We start from the raw sequence: 19,527 nt of genomic DNA, 5'->3' as shown, positions 1-19,527 counted from the left end.
CAGTTTCCCGTCTAAAAATCTGTTTTCTTCATTATTCGCTTGCTTGTTACGCACAAGTCTACCGTAGTTTACAGCACTGTCGGCCGACGTTTTTTTTTTTCGTTTTATATACTTCCGAAAAGAAAACCTAATTTCCCCAATAGGCTTCTGAACAAATTTAAACTTTTTAAAATTATGCAAAATGCAAAACGGTTAGCGTTGTCTCTCATAAAACCGCTGTAACTTCAGAGGTAATGTTCATGTGTTGATTAACGGTTTTCTTTCGTTTTTGATGTACTGCAGAATATTTTTATAAAATCCCAGGCCAGGAAAACCACCTTCATGTTTTTCTGTGTTTTATCTTCAGCTACTTTGACACAAAGGCATCTGCTGTGATGCTCACACCTTTGATAAAGTCTTGCGTGTGTCAGCTTCCTTTTTATAGATACAAAAATATGTAAATGTACTGATCTGAATTATAATATTTCTGACTGTCAAAATTTCCCAGATTCAAATCGAATTGAATTGGGACCTTGTGAATCGGAATTGAATCGATTCTAGAAATCAGTGACGATACCCAGCCCTACTGTCCAGTCTCTCCTGGTAGACATACAGCAGCATTGTTTAATCTCATTTGAGTCATTGTTGACCTTACCCATCTTTTTAGTCTTCTGAGAGCACTGAAGCTTCTTTCAGCCTCAGTACATGAGTTTTATTCTCAGATTCAAATTATTATTCTGTGCTTGATGTGCCTCACCTTTGGCTCTTCCCCTCTGACTGCACTAGGACATATTGCCACCTGATAAAATAACACATTGATTGGTGCCATATAAAAAGTGAGACGTGTCAATTCAGATTCTTTGTCAAATATACACTAATGAATCAATTTACATCAGCAGCCTAACAATTGTTATGATAATAAATACTAGTTAATCTACAGCACCAAATCATCAGTCAGTCACCTTTGACCTCACCTCTTCACCTCTGAGCTACAACATGGCAGAGCTGCCTCTGTCACCTGACAAATAACAGTGAGACATTCCACATACATGCAGTCACACATGTGCTTCAAATACAGTCATGAACCAACAAGTCATCATCCAATTTCACCTGTGATCTTGTGTCACCATTACTCTCTGAGTTTTGTGTTGGTTCTTCTGTCACCTGACAAATAGGACATACATGACAATAAGAATAAAATGTGGAGCTGCTTCAGTGTTTCTGTCACTTTGTGCAGATCTTGACTCATCAGTAATGTTTGTAGGGTGAGTGCATTTTTAAAACAATTTGTGCAAACTGCACTACAAGGTGGATATTTGCAAAATCATGACTACCTCATGATATTTTGTCTCAAAAATTAACCTATGAATATATCAGTTACTCTGCCTCTTCACGCAGACCACTCCAGTTACTCTCCTGCAGCAGTTCCACTCCGCAAGCCTAATTTAGTCAGACGTGCTATGTTACTTTGTAAATAAACCTTTTAATACACTCATCACGTGTCTGAGTCTGCTTTCACCTTGAGCATTGCTTATGACAGAACGATCTGGTCAACCCATTGACCCCACGCGCCCAATACATTTACCGTCAACGCGCAATTTCAGGCAACATGAAAAGTCCTAAGCATCGTGGTTCAGCAGCTCCGAGAAACCCACCAGTTATTTGAGCGCTTCGATGAGTTCCTTCGATCCGCTCATGCAAAATTGTTCTCAACTCAGCGTTTCACGGAATCAAGCCAGAACCGAGGTCGTCGTTCTGCAGCAACTCGACACTCTGCCCCGGGGCGCAACCCTGTTCCCCGCCTCACTGGATCTGTTCGGGAGGAGTCGAGAGCTGGGCCGCTGTGTTCTCGTGTTGAAAGTTTTTATTAGTTCTGACAGAGCATTTAAAGGCACATAATGAAGGCATAGAAGAAGCTTAAAAAAGAATCCGATCTGGCGGCATACAATAAAAGCGCAAAGCAAGGAAAAAAGAAGAATACGCACATAAGATGGATTCTTTTCAGCGTTTGGCTGAATAATCTAGTGGTTTATTGATTGAAAGTTATAGCTACAGGTAACATTAAACACGGGGAGGGGGAAGTCATCATATTTTCTGTCATCATACGACAGATGTTCAGCAGGGTAATAAAGGACAGACACGCGCTGGAGTGAAGCGAGAGGAACGGACCACGTTGAGCTTAGACGTCGGTGAGAGATCTGAAATGAATTATTATACAAACAAATCTGTCTAACTGCCTTCATTCGGTCCAAGAGAACATAGGATAAAGTCCTGCTCCATCATAGTGCTTACGCCTAGGCAGGGTAAATGTACAAGTTGTTTCTAATCAACCAGGTAGAAGATGGAGGCTATCTGAAAAGGTGAGGATGTTACGCCAACCACAGTTATTCAGCAATTAAGTGTATCATTGCTGAATAACAGGGGGAATCTTGACTCCTCGTAAGAAAAAGTGTTTAATCAATCTGAAGTATTTCGTTTTAGAGACAAAAACGAAACTTTTACACCCCAAAAAGTTGATTCTGTTCATCTGGACGTTTTGGGAATTCCTTACCTGGATGATTGAGCTTGCATCAACACATAAACTTTTACACCTTTCAGCTGCGATCTGTACATTTTAATGAGCATGCAATGACAGTAAACTCAGTAAGTGTTCTTCTTAAGACACATTAAGGAGAAACTGTTACTGCCTGTTGCATATTTTGATAAGCACTTAGATTATACTTGCACAATCACACACTGGAAACAAAACAAAACTGTGCATGAAGTATAAAGCAAGTTTGCTATGACAAGAGAATATGCTGAGACTATTTTATGTTTGCATCTTATTTTACCACATTCAAAGAGGTACAGAAATATGAGTTCACAAAAAAAATGATTCATTAAATCATAAAATGAATTCGCAAAAACGTGGAGGAAAAAAAAGGTCTTCAGCTTTACAAATGTCAACATTTTGTTTGACTGCTTATATTTCTATGCACGTCACTGGTTCTTCAGTTGGACAACAAAGTACACGTGCAAACTCTAGAACACAGGAAAGGACTAGCGATTCGTGAATACGTTTTTAAATTATAATAACACAGATAAATCAGTGCAGTGTGTTTTAAGCAAAATAGCACGAGTATCTTGACTCAGCACTGACCTGTCTGGAAGTGCCTGGTGTTAAATACATCTGTACAGCTCCAAGAGAACAGGAGACAGAATCATGGCCCATCCTAGTGTGTACCCCCAGTCAGGGTAAACGTAGAAGTCATTCATCTAGAGGTGTTGGTAATCAGGAGGTACAAGATGAAGGAACACAACAAAACAAAATTCTTTATATGTGGTTGTTACCTGGTTATATGACATGATTATAGTACATCATTCAGTGAAGTAATGAAGACGTCTCTAAAAGACAATAACAAGTCTTAGCCTAGTGAGTAATAGCACGGTCACTTAAAGCCTTTAGACACTGGACCCTTAAAATTCACTCAAATATTTTGTGCGTTAAAAACATTTTTTGAACTCATTTTTAACACTGCGCAATTTTGCAGGACGAATTTATGGCATTTACTTTTTCAGAGTCAGATTTTTCTTATTTTTGCATGTCAATAAAGAGATCTCACCAATCAGACCTCTAGATCTGGCAAGAAGTAGGCATGTAGCGAAATAGTAAAACACTACTATTTTACACACAGCTAGAAGCTGCTCTGGGTCAATCACGCTGTTTGGAATTATTTCTTTGCCTTCACAGATGTGGTCCCAACTCTGCCAAAAAGAGCTGACATCCTGAAATATGTACCACAGCAGTCATGATGCAGCTTCAAATCCTGGATCAAACTATAATAGTATTCCTGCTACTGCACTCTCTTGAGAATTGGATTAACAAGAATCTCAATTTAAGGAGCTTAGAACAAAAAACATCTGGACTAAAGAAGCCCAGACGCTTTTATTTCCAAGCTCCTTAGACTACTATGACCTCGATGACTGAGTACCTTCACAGACAAGAATCTCAATTTCTTCCTGCACTTGTTTAGAAACATGAGGAACAGCTGATTATGTCAGTAAATCTACATTTTTGGGCTCACAGTGTCAGCAGAGAAATGATGCATTTCCAGCATAGATTAAAGAAGGCAGATGGTTTCTGTCCTACCATGTCCTGAATCATGTTGGAGAAGCATTCAGCACCTGTTGGAAGTTCAAAGGTTTATGTAAAGTTATAGTACACTGTAAAATGTAATATTGTGTTTAATTAAAAATATTAAATAGGCTGAACTCAGCTGAATGACCCCTCATCTGGGGCTCTCCTCAGCTCTTTCTGGGACAGTGGCACGGCTGCCCCTCTGTTGGTCTTCCTTGGTCTCTTGTGTTCTGGGGGCCTCTGGATGTCTGGAGTTTTGATCTCCTCCATACCTGCTTCATGCCCTGGAGGATGGGGCAGTGGCCCCCCACACCCTCTAGCAGATCATTACATGAAGGAACCTTTTAAAAAACAAGCCCATCCATGCTCACAGGTGTACACACGGGTGATCACACACACAAACTACACCCTTTTTGGCTCCTACCTCAAAGCACACTGTGCTGTCGATCTTACGTGCTGCACAATAATGTTTAATATTTAGTATTTACTGTCATATTCCCATATATCATTGTGATGTTGTTTTTTCTATTACTCTCGTTTTCTTCTGCTTGTTTTCTTTTTTCTTTCTCAACAGGTGATCCAGGTGATCGATATATGTATTTTTTTTTTCTGCTTATTCTGTTGGTTTTTGTTTTTTGCCCTTCTCCCCCGTCCCTCTTCTCAACTGTTTTTCTTTCCCTCTTTCTTTCTCCCTTTTCTTTCCCCCAGTCAAGTCTGTCCCGTATTCAGCAAGTGAAAATAAAATAAATAATAAAAGGTGAATCAAATGGACCATTACGGCAAAGCTGGGATGGTCAATTTGGTAAAGAAAATCCGTTGGGCATCTTTCTTCGCCTTTAGACAATAATTCTGATGGCAAAAGAGCCAAACGGGACAGGCAAAAAAAAAAAGAAAAAGGCTGAACTCAGTTTTTATCAATTTGTTATCAGAACTCAATTTAAATAAGTTACCAGTACTTTTTATGCAAAAATGCTGATAAACTCAATTTATTTGAGTTGTCTTAACTTAGAGGAACTAAGTAAGATGGAAGTTTTGTTTCTCAGTGCGGAAGGATGAAAGATGTGTTTTGAAAATGCCCCGTCACTACCGTCCTCCTCCCTCTCGGATCAGTCCGCATGTTCATGGTGCCAGCATTTGTTATGGAATATGTTGAGCAAACCTGGAAAAGCGTCAGCTCAAGATATTATTGTTTTCATTGCTGTGAATCTTTACCTGATACACTGACTTGGTGAGTAAATGTTTACTCTTATTCAAACTGATTTTGTGGCTTCTCTTAGTTTAGCACCAGGATTATAATCTTGCTAGCTAGTTAGTGTTAGCCTAGCGTTGCTGCTGCCACTGGGCTCATGTTACTTAAAAATTAACACCACAGCCTTAAAAACCTTACATAAAACTATGTCTGTGAAATTTTCTGTTGATTGTTTGAAATAAAAAAGTGAGATAAGAGCCCAGACAAAATTCTTCGGGAGGTGCAGCCCTTAGGGGTGGGGTGTGGGGGGTATTTTCAATCCATAGCCATAACTAACTAACTAACTAACTAATTATATATATATATATATATATATATATATATATATATATATATATATATATATATATATATATCATGTTTAACCTGAGTAGCAAAAGAGTGCAGGGGGATTGAAAACAATAAGCCAGGAGTTAGCTGTGCTCGCGGACTCTATCGAGCCTTGACCTCCCCCGGTCAGCTATTGCGCTGGTGGATAACAGAGCTCTCCTAAAACGTGGAAGCACTTTTGCAAATATGTGATATTTTGATAAATTAAGTAGATATTTGAGCATTACACAGCTACATTCTCGCCTGAAAATATCTTAAAAGGTTATTTTGTGACCCAGAAAGGGTAGTCTGGGGAAAAGGAGGATCCATTTGTCTGCCGTAGTCAGAGCCTAAGTGCAGCAATGGCGGAGGAGCGCGGCTAAAAGACATTACTTTTTCTGGGTCACAAAATAAACTTTTAAGATATTTTCAGGCGACAATGTAGCTGTGTAAAGTTCAAATATATGCTCAATTTATCAAGACATCACATATTTGCAAAAATGCTCCAACGTTTTCAGAGACGTCCATTGTTTTTCATGCTTTGTGGCAGCTTTTGAACATCTGTGGCATCTATTAATGTCAAATCTAGCCTTTATTTAACAACATAAGCAAACTTTATGTTACAATAATTGCACAGCCATTAAGGATCAAAACAGTTTCTGAAAAATGTTGGGCTTTTTCTCCCTCTGCTTGCTTCTTACTGTCTTTGAGGCTCGGGACCAGCACTCCCGCTGTTGGACAGAAAGACATCAACTCAGTGGTAAGTATTTTGGTTTTCCAATATATTAGCAACTGTCAGTGACATTTATATTAATCGGGCTGAACTTTAATCATACTTTAGATCAGCCTGTTTGACTTATTGTTTTATTTGTGCTTTGGTTTGGGGAAGTTGTTTCTTTACTGATCTTTTCCTGTCTTCTGTTATTAGACTTGAGATATGCTGCTCTGCAGAAAAGTATGACGCCTTTGGTATGGCCTGCTTTAACAACGTGCTAACCTTATTTACAATCAATATTGTATGGATGTAATAATGATGCTAAAGATACAGAGGGCTGTTAAAAAATAAAAAGAAAGTTTATCCAGGTCATTTTATCTGCACTATGCTGTTGCTGTTGACTCCAGTTAATTCTACAAGACATGCTGTGTAAGTAAACAAACAACAACAGTTTGGTCTGCCTTTCTTGAAAGATCACATCCCCCCCAAACTTAGTTTAGAGGGTCTACACTGTATATAGTGAAGTCTGCAAGTTTTCTAACAACAAAATTTGTTTTGTGCCCAAATCATTTTTCACATCATTAGAATGAAAGTTATTGGCCATGTTTGCATAGCCCTTTTTAAAATGATGCTTTCATGACATTATTGTGTGTTGAGTGGTGGTCACGGCTATCCAGACTGACAGTGGGACATTGAATGTCACCTCTCTGGTGGGGAGGGAGCCTGAGATTGTGTAAATTGGAGTCTGTTTTATACCAAATGCAGAAAAAAATGTTTTAAGAAAGCGTAAGTACAAAACAAACTTGAGGTAGGCCTAAACTTATTTTCAGAATAATTACATCTGAGACTTTGTTTCATTGTGAGATTATAACCATGATGGCAATATAATTGTTTGTTGTTCAGCAGAACAGTGTCCAGTATGTTGGCTGTTATACTTTGTTGTGTTTGAAAATAAAAGTGGGCTCATTTTAACATCATTACAAAAAGTGTTGTTAATTATTTTTAATCATATTCAGGTTACCACAAATTGTTTTTTCATTTAGTTGAACTTGAAATGTTTGTCAGTAAGTAAACAATTAGTATTGTACAGTCAGAAATATCAAGTTATTCTTAATACTGCAGACTTGCAATGTATAAGTTGTCCTAACAGTCATCTTAAGTAAGCTTTACTTAGTTTTTTTGAGGCAACGAGTTTCCTTAATTTTTTTGAGTTCTGGGAACTAACAAGGCCGTACAGTGTACTCAAAATGAGTAAGTTGCCCTAACGTGGTCATCTTACGTAAACTTGATCCAATTTTCTTGAGTTCTGGGAACAAATGAGCTTGCACAGAGTACTCAAAATAAATAAGTTATCCTAATTTAGTCATTTTTAGCTAAGCTTTACTCAATTTTTTTGAGGCAACGAGTTTCCTCAATTTTTTTGAGTTCTGGGAACTAATTCGATTTTACAGTGTATGGAACCTTTTTTGAATTTGAACCATTTATGGAAAGCTTAAATGTATAAATCTGCAATTCCCTTATTAAACAACAGTAGTGGCAATGATGTTTAAATGAAGAATTCTGACCATTTTAGACAGTAATAATAATTTGATTGTATAGCACTTTTTAAAACAAACAGAATCACAAAGTGCTTCAGAATTTTGATCAAATCCAAACAACAAAAGCACATATCCCAGGATCTATACTGGGTCTGTGACCCAGTGTTTTTGTGTGTTTTAGTTATATTCTTTGATTATTGTGATTCATGGGTTTTGGTATGGGGTGCTGTTTGTAAAGTGAAACATGCTGAAATTAACGGCAACATTTTTCCACATTTAGCTCAAAACCTTACAAAAACATGTTTGTTTTTTTGAGTCATTTTTTACAACATTTAGTAAAATATTTGCAACTTTTCATATTTAAAACACAATTTTAAATGTTAAATCTAAATGTTAAATATTAAATCTAAATATTATGTTTAATCACCTGAGAATATTCAAACCATGACATATGAAATTAAAAAATTATATATTTAAATGACCACTTTTTCATGTAGTATCAAATATGTGATTTTTATTTTATTTGTATGCTACTTAAGGCAATGATCCTTTTAATTCACCTCCACCATTCTTGTAGCAGAGATAATGAAATCTCCACATGTTGCCAAGATCCACCACATTTCCTGCAACGACCTGATTTTTTGTTTTGCTGGCCCACCGTCCTGTCTCCAACAATGTTCTCACTTCTTTTTCCTCTTCCTTTGTTCATCTCAGGATGAAGGGCTTCATCTGTTGATAGTGTGCTGTTGAGAGCTTTAAGTGGTTTGACTTTATCTTCTTACATTATCAACAATGTAAATTCATGTTTGTTTTTTTTTTGTCTTTCAGATGTTTTGGAAAGGGGGGAGAAGAGTCAAATTGACGAGTAAACAGGTAACAATCCGCGTAGGATCCACACGTCTGTTATTTCTCTGTGTGCTCTGTGTCTATCTGCAGTCTCCACCACACACTGAGACATACTCCAAATACTCATGCATAGCTTTCTTATAGTTATGGTTATAGATTCTCTCTCTTTGTTTCTACACTCCTATTTTAAATATGATTTTCTTAAATTTTATTTTTTCTGCCAAGTGTAGACAGCGGCAGTAGGTATTGCATATTTAGACTTCAGGGAATTCTTTGGGTCACGATAATTTGGCATATTGTTATAGTAAAATATGATGTGTGATGGACTTATATAATAAGTAGGGCTCGCCTAAAGAAAATTGACATTCATGTGGTTTGTATTATCAGATTGACCTGATAGTTCCGCTGACTTTAGTGTCTCAGTTTGCCCATTTTCTAACTATACCGAAGTAAAAAATCAATCACACACAGTCAGGCAACTTAAGTAACATTAGACAACCACACAAACTAAATTTGTGTGTTCAAATGATTCAAAAATAAAGTTGAGTCTTGTAAATTGCAACAGTTTACAGACATTGTTATCATCAGTGCTGCTTCCAGCTGAGTGGAGGGTCAGAGATCAGCTACCATGTAGAGAAAGTAGAGCCAAATCAGATATAGTTATTTCTTTTTTCTAAATGGCACATTGCAGTTATTTTGCAGTGAAGAAGTGAAGCCCACAAAGAATAAAAAAAATAATGCATAGCCAAAGTAAAGTAAAAGAAGCATAGCAATAAGGGCACACATTTTTGGATCTGGCTACAGTTGCCGGTAATGAACAGCTGCACAAAGCCAGAAGTTGTCATGCTTTATCCATTACCAGCAGTCTAATGAAACTCCATGGTAGGGCAAGCTATAATTTCTGGGACACTGACGGTGGAGCTAACAACTCTTCCTTATTGTCTAAAACTGTAATTCCTCAAGTGTATAGTTTTATCAGTCTTTCTCAAATCTATTTAAATTCTTCTCCAAATCGGCCAGCTGTACAGCTCTTCTGATCTCTGTCAAACCACCATCACCAACACCACCTCTGCTGTTACTGAGTTCTGGGGGTACTTACACATGTACTTTAGCATTAATCAATAAACATGAAGTTTATTTAAAACAACAATAATAAATTAGCTTTATAGTAAAATCTAAAAAATAGTTTAATTCATAGCGTTTACATTATAATACCACATCTCTTTCAATTTTTACATAAAGTTAATGACAAATTTCTCCTGATAAAACCTGTACTGGCTATGTCTGCACTAAGGAGCTGTGAGGTGTCTTTTGGTGTGCTGGGTCCTCCGTTACTTCATTTTATGAAAAAGCATCAGGTCCTCTGGAAAGGTTCCAGATCCATAAAAAATAGAGCTGTGGTACACAGCAGTGATTAGACTAATGAACATGAAACTAAAATATTGTCTTAATGTTTTCCTTTGAAAGTTGCATATTTCACAGCCACCTTTCCCTACATGATACTGCTCATCAGGTGTTTAAATCTAGCTTGGGAAGGGATTTCCTTCAACTTGCAACCAGATTTGAATTGCCTCATAACTGTGGCAAAAGCTTTTGTCTCCCTCCTCTGGCAGTGCGATTATTTACATGAACACTGTGACCTGTTCTTGAAAAGATAAAACAATATAAATTGATGTAATTGTTGTTGTTCTCCTTTTTTCGACCAGATGCCTTTGTCTAATTGCTGTTTCTTTTGTAACTTAAAGTTAGTAAGGTTTCTCTGGTAACTCCCAGTTGCCGAGCACAGAAAACAGTACAATGTACTGTATAAATGAGAAGGAACTTACCATATAAGTTACCTACAGGTGATCCTCCTGTATTTCTTAACTACTACAATGCATTGTGGGATCAAGAACCCCAAAAGGAGGGAAAAGTAAGAGCGAGGCCAGCCATTACACTAGATTTTGTACACTGGAGCTGCAGAAATTGCCTTCACGTTTATGTGGTGAATATTAAAGCTTTTATTAAAATAATGTATTTAAAAAGAATATATGTTTTTATTTAGAAAGAGTGGTTGAATTTGTTTGTTAACTGCTGTCTGCTGTAACCAGAAAAGTCAGGAATATTTTCTTGACTTATTTTAAAAATAATCGGGATTTGGGTTTAATATTACTTAAGCTTTCCATTTTAGTGAATAAAAAGGTTATTTTTTGCTATGATACTATCAGTTTTGGCCTCCAGTGGCAGGATAAAGACAAGTATTCATAAGCAGTGTTGGGACTAACGCGTTATTAAGTAACGCGTTACAGTAACTACGTTATTATTGTGGTAACGAGCACGGTAACTAGTTATTATGCCAAAATCAGGAACGCGTTAGTCGTTACTGGGATTTAGATAGGGTCGTTACTCGTTACTTCGTGTGGTGGCTATCGCGGAGCTTCCACAGATTCAATAACATTAGCAAGTGGTGGAGGCAGCAGGTGGATGAGGGAAAGGGGACGCAGAAGGAAAAGAGACCCGAGGTCCAAGTGTGAACTGAACTTCAGGTAAGAAGTTATGACCTGCAGTCTATCTGGGTCAGATATAAACCAAGTTTAGGTGGAGTTTATTTTCGTTATTCTGACTTTTTCCATACTGCGTACTAGCTAGCATGACGGAGTTTCTATACAGCTGGGTGGGTGCTATGAAGTTAATGATGTTGAACTTTATTTTGTTCATAAGTTATTAGAGTTGCCAACCGTCCCGTCTGGTATTCAGAGAAAATATTACGCGTTTCTTATTGAGGTGAAAAGGAACAGTTTGTCCCGTAATTCAGCTACAATGAAAAAGACACAAAGCTGGAGTTATTCTGTGTCTTTGCTGCACAGCTGCCTCTTCTTCTCTCATTCTCCCCCCTCCCTCTCCCGTTTCTACTTCAATCATGAAAACTGATCAATGATCAGCTGATCGGCTTTTCTCTCTTGTTTGTTTATCGCCCACTTTGCGCCAGAAAGAGGAAACCAGCCGATGTCGCGTTAAACAACAGCAGCACGTTTTAGCTTGATCAGCTGTTGTTAGAATTTATTTAATATTAATTCCTAGTATCAGCTGATGTTTGCTGGAGCCACAGCTGCAAAAAAGCTGCTGGTCATGATATCGGTTTGGTGATCTGGTGAGAGGGAAACATGAACATGAAACCAGGAGATGTCCTTACTGAATCATCAGAGCTGAACAGGTGATGGAGAAACAGGTTTACCTTTTAGGTGACATGAATGAGTTGAAGGGAAGTTATGAAATGTTTCTGAGAGACAGATAACCCCAGGATCCTTTTTAGGCAGCTGACAGCTGGTAACTGTGCAGGTGCGGATCTAGCAAAGTTTTGCCAGGGGGGCCAGGTAGGGCATTAAAAGGGAGAGGTGGGCACAAAGAAATACTTTTCTTTCTTATTCTCATTTAAAATGTCTCGCTTTTAAAAATTAATTATCTGAATCTTACAACAAAGGATTGATAGATTGATGCATATATACCATCAAAACAGTGAACATCACTGTCACAACAGCGTTTGTTTTCATTCAAAGACTTTATGATTTTTCCTATAATGGTGGGCCAGTCTCTAGTCAAAATGCCCGGGCCGATTTTTTGTCCCAGTCCAGCCCTGTATGCAGCTCATCTGCAGTCTGGTGTTACCTACATCTTCCTATTCAGAAGGCAGAATTTCTGAGTTCTGAGTACAATCAAAGCACCACGACTGCAGTTTTTGTGTTGGATGTAAAAAGCGCACATGACGCTGTGACGTAGGCTAGAATCATGGCAGCAGTCAATGACGGTCCAGGCGTGGGATTTCTCTCGTGGAAATATGCACATTATTTTTTCCTTTCTATTGGTAGGTGGCACAGTGCACTTGTGGCAAGTAAGCAAGCTAGAAGACTGGCAAAGTTGTGGAAGCAACACATTAACAAGAGAATTCTGAGTAAAACCAAAGTTACTTTCCCTAGTAACTAGTTACTTTGAAAGTAACGAGTAACTTGAAGTAACTGAGTTACTTTTGATAGAAGTAACTAGTAATGTAACTAAGTTACTATTTTAAAGTAACTTACCCAACACTGTTCATAAGACAGTTAGCTGTCTGCTTCTCTCTGGGTTTTACACAGCTGTGACTGCTAGCTGGCTAATGAGCTAAAGTTAGTGATATAAATAACTGGGAAAAGTGAAAACTTCATGTTTCTACTAATGTGTAAGCAAGAAGAAATAATTTTAAGACTCTAATGAGTTATATAATGACACTTTTGCTTTACAGTTGCCTCTACTGCAGACTTTGAAGGGTTTCAGACAGAGTTCCACTAATCCCAGTTTTAGCCTCAGACAGCTAATGCTAGCCTCTGATTTGGGTTGCTAAAGTAAAGACTGTTAGCTAGCTGACCAGCATGAACTAATTTCCCAGTTAACTGACTACAGTTGTAAGATTATTGAAAGGTCATTTTCGCCTCAGCCCATTTATCATTATGTCCATGTTGTAGGACATAAGAATATTTGATTAACATTTGTAGACAGAAAAATTTTTGCTCTTGTCTTCACTCTAACCTTTGTTGAAAACGTGATTTATGTTATGCTGAGCAAGTCATTTAAAGTACCTGGCTTATTTTTTGTGACACTATTGAGCTAATGTGATGAAAATATAAATATAATGTGATTAAAGTATGATATAAGCACAGTCCTGGTGCGTATGGGGTGTTATATGCCTTGTGGGATGCTTATGGGATGCTGCTGACATATTAGAAATTGTTATGTCCGTGAAGCTTCTCAGTCATACGGGTCAGAGTAGTCTAAGTTGCTTAGAAAGAAAAGCTTCTGGACTTCTTTAAGTTTCGGGAAGATGTTTCGGGCAGGCCCAAGACTAAAGGAAAAGAAAGACAACTCCGAAATTCCATACTTTGTACAGCAGATGTATACTTGTTTTCACACACTTTAGTTTTCCAGTGCAAAGGAAGCTGCTAGAGGAATGCCCAAGAAAAGAGAAAACTTTACAGAGTTGATTTGTGGCAAACAAAGTTAGCGTTCATATTTTATCACATTTGAATACTATTTAAATTTATAGTTTTGTATGCCTGAATTGAAGGTGCAACTGTAAGTGCCTGTAATCAACAGTTGTGGTGATTTTGGTCTATATAAATGAAATTAATTGGATTTTAATTCAATTATACTTTGTACAACCAAATCAAATATTTGTAATGCAAAAAAACTGAACAATAGCAAATCTAAACCTCCAACCGGTGCTGACCATCATTTAGTAACATTACTGAATCTGTGACTGTTCTGTAACTAGTAAGTTTGTTATCAGCTTGACAGTTACAAAATGTATAGTTTAATTAAGCTTACTATTATTTTTTTTAAAGTGCAAGTTCACAGCAACAGTTGTCTCAAAAGTCTTTGTATTGTAATCCTAGTTTATGGTCACAGTGGTTAGACAGTGTTTCTAGCCTCTTTGGGGCTAAATGCAGTAACAGAAAGTTACAGATCATTTAGACCATTGTGCATTTAAGTCGTGCCTGTAGTTTAACTGATGTGTGTTATCTGGCTTTATAGATCAGTATAACCAGGTATAAGCTGCATAGTATTGGAAATGTGTGCAGTGTTTGCATAAGGGAACCAGTTACAGTATGAAAAATATTTATTGTACAAAATAATGAACTTTTTACAAAAGGATGTCACACGTTCTATCACAAAGAAACCTTTAACATTTTGCCCTCTCAACTTATTTAATCAGTTCATTTTCATCTAATTGCTATGAACCGTTTTAATTCATTAGTTTTGGTTTATTTCTCAAGTTTTGCAAACTTTCAAAGATGTCCTGCATCCTGTCAATTACCGACACCTCTAGATAAATGACTGGTACATTTATCACGACTGGGTGATAAATGTACCAGTTTATAATATGGTTTATAATCCATTGTAATGATGGATTATAAACCTCTGTGATCCACAGTGTTTATGGTACCACTGCTGGCAGCTGGACAGATGTGTTTGACAGCTGGTACTTTCAGTTAGGTTGGGCTTACGATGAAATGTTTAATCATTTACTCAGAAAACCTTATGTTCTTCTTGTGTGGTACAGATTTTTTGACATGTTTAGACAATCTTAGTCAAGTTCGACCTTTTCTCATTTGTCTGTCCTTTTCTCATTTGTAGGGTGGAACAAGTCTTAACACAGCAGAAAATTCACGAGTTTATGATTTTTATGGTAACAGGTACTGGAAGACGGTCAGATTAGATAAGTATGGCTTCTTCAGTCTGGTGAAGTCACTTGGATAAGTGATGAAATGTTTCTCCCACTAAAAGTGCTACATCCAAATGAAAAGAATCAACTTTTTGGGATTTGCACCTTATACTTTGTACTTCATGGTACAAAGTATAACCAAAATTAGACTCAGATGCCACATTAACTGATGAAATAGTACCTGTTATTTTGAAATTTGACATTGCCTATAATGAGTATTTTATTTTTGCTTCTCTGGATATATTTTGATACTAATTATTATATATTTAAGTAAAATGTTTAATGTGTTTAGATGTAAAAGTGTCTTTTTAAAGATCTGAAAAAACACTGTTGCTCTAGTTTTCAGTTTCACCACATGATGATGAGGCAGTTGTATGACAGACTTTATATCACCCATTTTTAATTTATGTCTTTCCCATAAAATGACTGGATGTAACTGAGTGAATGACAGTGTCGTTGTTTTCCCCTGTGCAAACACTCATCAGCACATTCATGCCTAAAGCCTAAGGCATTTACAGTGACACTAAACCTACACACTACATGACTACAATAAATAAGACACAGCTGTCAACTAATAGGCTTAGCTGGATGCTGAGCTCTTCAGTACACATGTGATTTGAGAGGCAGGGGGCTCAAATAAATGTGTATTACAGTGCCACCGAGCAAAATCTCTGAAAAACCTTTGGCAACATGGTGGATGAGTGTTGCCCCACAGCAGGAGGATCTTGAGTTTAAACCCAGGCAGGGCTGTTCTGTGTGGAGTGTGCATGTTCTCTCCATGCTTGCGTGGGTTGTGTCCAGGAGATTGGGTTTCTCCCTCTTTTGGGGAAAAAAATTCCTATAGGCTTTTGTGAGCCCAGGAAACACCCACAAAAGAGACTGATTTCATGAGCTTCACTTCCTGGTTAGATAATGTGACATGTGAAAGGTCATCAGGTCATTGAAAAATGATTCTAAATATATTTTGAAATGTGAAAGGACATCTCTTCCTCATGGACACTTCTGGAAACGTCTCAAACAACACTTAGTGAAAACAAGACATTTCACTGGAAAGAGGCTAATACAGTAAACCCACACTGCAACTTACCATGATATCTATGTATATGTAGATGCACATGGCTGGAATAAACTTTTTTTTATGCGTTTACTAGGGGTGCAACGATACACAAAATTCACGGTTCGGTTCGGTTCGATACTTTGGTGTCACGGTTCGATATTTTTTCGATACAAAAAAAATGTTCATGCCTTTTTATTAATTTGTCATTTTCACAGCACATTCTGCACCACATCTCTGTGCGTTCATCATTTGTTTGAAGCCAGCTCACCTCCTGCAACCACTTTTCCGAGAATACACGCTTCTTTTGTGGTTAGGACTCCTTCTGACATTTCTTTGGAGGTGGAGGAAAACTAAAGTAATTGCTTAAAGGAGCTTGTCATGTTTGCATAGTAAGCTAATGATTGATAAGACGATGTCAGAGGAATTGGTGCGCAAATGATCATCACTCACCAATCAGTGCTGTCGCTTTCTATACACAGTTCGCGCGATTGCAAAGTGAAAGCAAAAAACAAGCGCAAATTCAAACGCGATTTCAATATGTCACATATTGACGGTGGCTCACCGATGCCAATGACATAATTACCCAGCTACATTTCCGAAAGAATGCAAAAGCATTGACATATATTTTTCCTTCCTACGATAGGCCGACGGGCAGAGCAGAGCAGCCCGACTGGAAAAATCGCTACCCCGGGACGTCGGGCTAGCGATTTTGCGAGCCCTGTATCTGATTGAGGAATCACTCATCTTTGGAAAAGAAAGTTTATTACAGAGAAATGGCTCTTTACAAAATAAAAGCTATACTATACGCTTCTTCTGGGCTATATTCTCAGCAGCATATTAAACATATCAGGTCCCCATAAGGAGAATCATGTGCTAACGGCTGTCTAAATGACTCGGGTAAAGTTTGTAACATGCGTGCTTGTTGTTTTTGTCTGCTTCCACTTGTCTTTGCACTAGGATGATGTCAGCGTAAATGTGCAGTCATATTCGTTGTGTTCCCTCTAGTGCTGTCAGCGTTAATCTGAAATGAGGTTAACGCCACAACACGGCAAATCTCCGTTAACGAGCTACCGCGGATTGCCCCGTGCGTGGGGCTGGACGGCCAACACATTAACGAGCTAACTGCGCTAACACACTAGTTCCCACCCATGTAATTGAGCATTGCTGGCACATCCAACATACTGTTTTACTTTAGTCCATGAAGCGCTTACCTTCAGGGTCATACGTCACATGAAAACCAAAATAGTTCCAAACGCCAGATCTGAATGAGGGTGGGGGAGGTTCAATTTGGCATGTTGCAAGGAGAGCTTAACTTCTGTCTCGCTAGCTTGCCCTGTGCTCAGTGAATCTGTGTTCGACTACTCCGCCTAGGCTGCACTGTCGAGTGCAGATCCACTGAGCGCTCAACACAGACAGCACCGTCAGAAGGAAAGTTGATAAAATAAATTAAAAATGTTGTATTGTTCGATACATGTGCGAACCGAAAGCACTGTATCGAACGGTTCAATATCGATACGAGTATCGTTGCACCCCTAGCGTTTACCTATATATTATCAAATGACATCTAGTAATAGTAGTCTGTGTACCTGGAGTTAAAGTTGGGATCTGCCTGATAAGACAGATAAGAATAAATGGCAATCAAATTCCATTAATCAATTTTCTTCCAAGGCTGGAGCCTACCCAAACTGCCATAGGGCGAGAGGCAGGGTATACCTTGCACAGGTTGCCAGTCTGCTGCAGGGCTAACACCCAGAGAGACAAGCAACCAGTTGCACTCACATTCACACCTGTAAGCTATTTGGAATGACCACTTAACTATCTGGATATGTTTGGACTGGGGGAGAAAGTCAGAGTTCCTAGAGAGAACCCACACAGACATGGAAAGAGAGGCCACACAGAGAGGCCAGACGGTATATCAAACTCAGAACCTTCTTCCTGTGAGGCAACAGTCCTACCACACCATTATGCTATGTGAAATCAAAATGATCAAATTCTATAAAAGAAAGAAAGATTTTTGAATCAGTGACTAGTTTTGATAGAAATAGCTACTAAACTTTCATGACTTTGTACCATCCATACCTCCAGTCAACACAAGGATATTCAGTGGGTAAACATTTTGAAATGAGGATGAATTTAAGAGTTTTTAACAGCATCAAAAGACAAGTGTTGACTTTTCATGTTTCAATCAAATTTAGGCGTAAAGGCATTCATTTTTAAATACCATGAAAGGCCAGACTCATACCAGATTTAGCTGAATAAAGAGGGACATAATAAGAGCTCATATGACTGAATAGCCCTTCCTGTTGTTATTACCAGTACAGTAGACATAGTCGACAATGTGGTCTGTGGGGACTTGTTGCTCAGTTATAGCCAGACTACCCTGTTAGCTCACACAGCAGCGCCACACCCTTTCATCCCTCTGTGAACACACAAGTGGGCCAGTAGAACTGGTATTCGGATTAGCTAAGCACTCTAACATGAAAAAGGATATCACTCAGTGTTTCAGGGAGTGGCCTGGAAATGTGTCCAGCCGCTAGCGGTTTGCCACGGCTTTTGCTCCATTATATGGCATCTGCTGAGTGAGGTCAGGCATGATGAATTTTTAGTTATGAGGAGGTCTCACAGCTGCAACCTTCACAGCATGCCGTAATTCTGTCTTCTCTCGGAAGTAACAACAGCACTACTGTTCCTAATATTTCCCTGGCAGATTAGATAAACAAGACTCCCACACTGTGGAACATAAATACATTTTGTCTGTTTTATTGAAACTCATAAATATTCAGTGAAACATTCAAATCTAAGAATGAAGAATAAGTCTAATGTTATGATGCTAAATTTGACACATTTATAGTCTATGTACATGGTTTACAGAGGTTTAAAAGCACGATGGATGATATATAAACACATTTTCTGCATCCATTTTTTCCCCTTCTGAGGCATAAAGTAAATTTTAGGCAATCTTATAAGTGTATGAGAATGCCATTTTTATGGCAACACAGGGGTAAGTATTTATTGAGCTTAAGACCAAAACTAATTTATGATGTATCTTTTATAGTAATATCATAATATATACAACATTATTGTGGTTGTGTGCAACTGTGGCTCAAGGAGCACACAGTTCAATGGTTGAATGTTTGGTTGAATGATTGTGCACATTCACCAAATAACAAGTATATCTTTGGACTGTGTGAGAAAGCTAGTATAACCTGGAGAGAACTGATGCACACGCAAGTTGAGGGAGGACACGTGAACACCACACAAAAGGAACTCAGCCAACAGGTGGATTTGACAACATCCTCTTTCTGCGAGGAGACGGAGCTAACTGCTGCATCCGCTGTGTCACCAGTTTTATTCATACATCATTTTAATGCTGATTGCTTTCTGTATTGTTCCAATTTCTCATCTATTGAAAATAATTACAGGTGTGGCATGTTTTTAACTTAAAATACAAAGTATTGAGTGATGACTACAAGAAATGATCTAAA

This window comes from Neolamprologus multifasciatus, chromosome 18, assembly GCF_963576455.1.
Source record: "Neolamprologus multifasciatus chromosome 18, fNeoMul1.2, whole genome shotgun sequence".
NCBI lineage: Eukaryota > Metazoa > Chordata > Actinopteri > Cichliformes > Cichlidae > Neolamprologus > Neolamprologus multifasciatus.
This window is presented reverse-complemented; position numbering follows the sequence as displayed.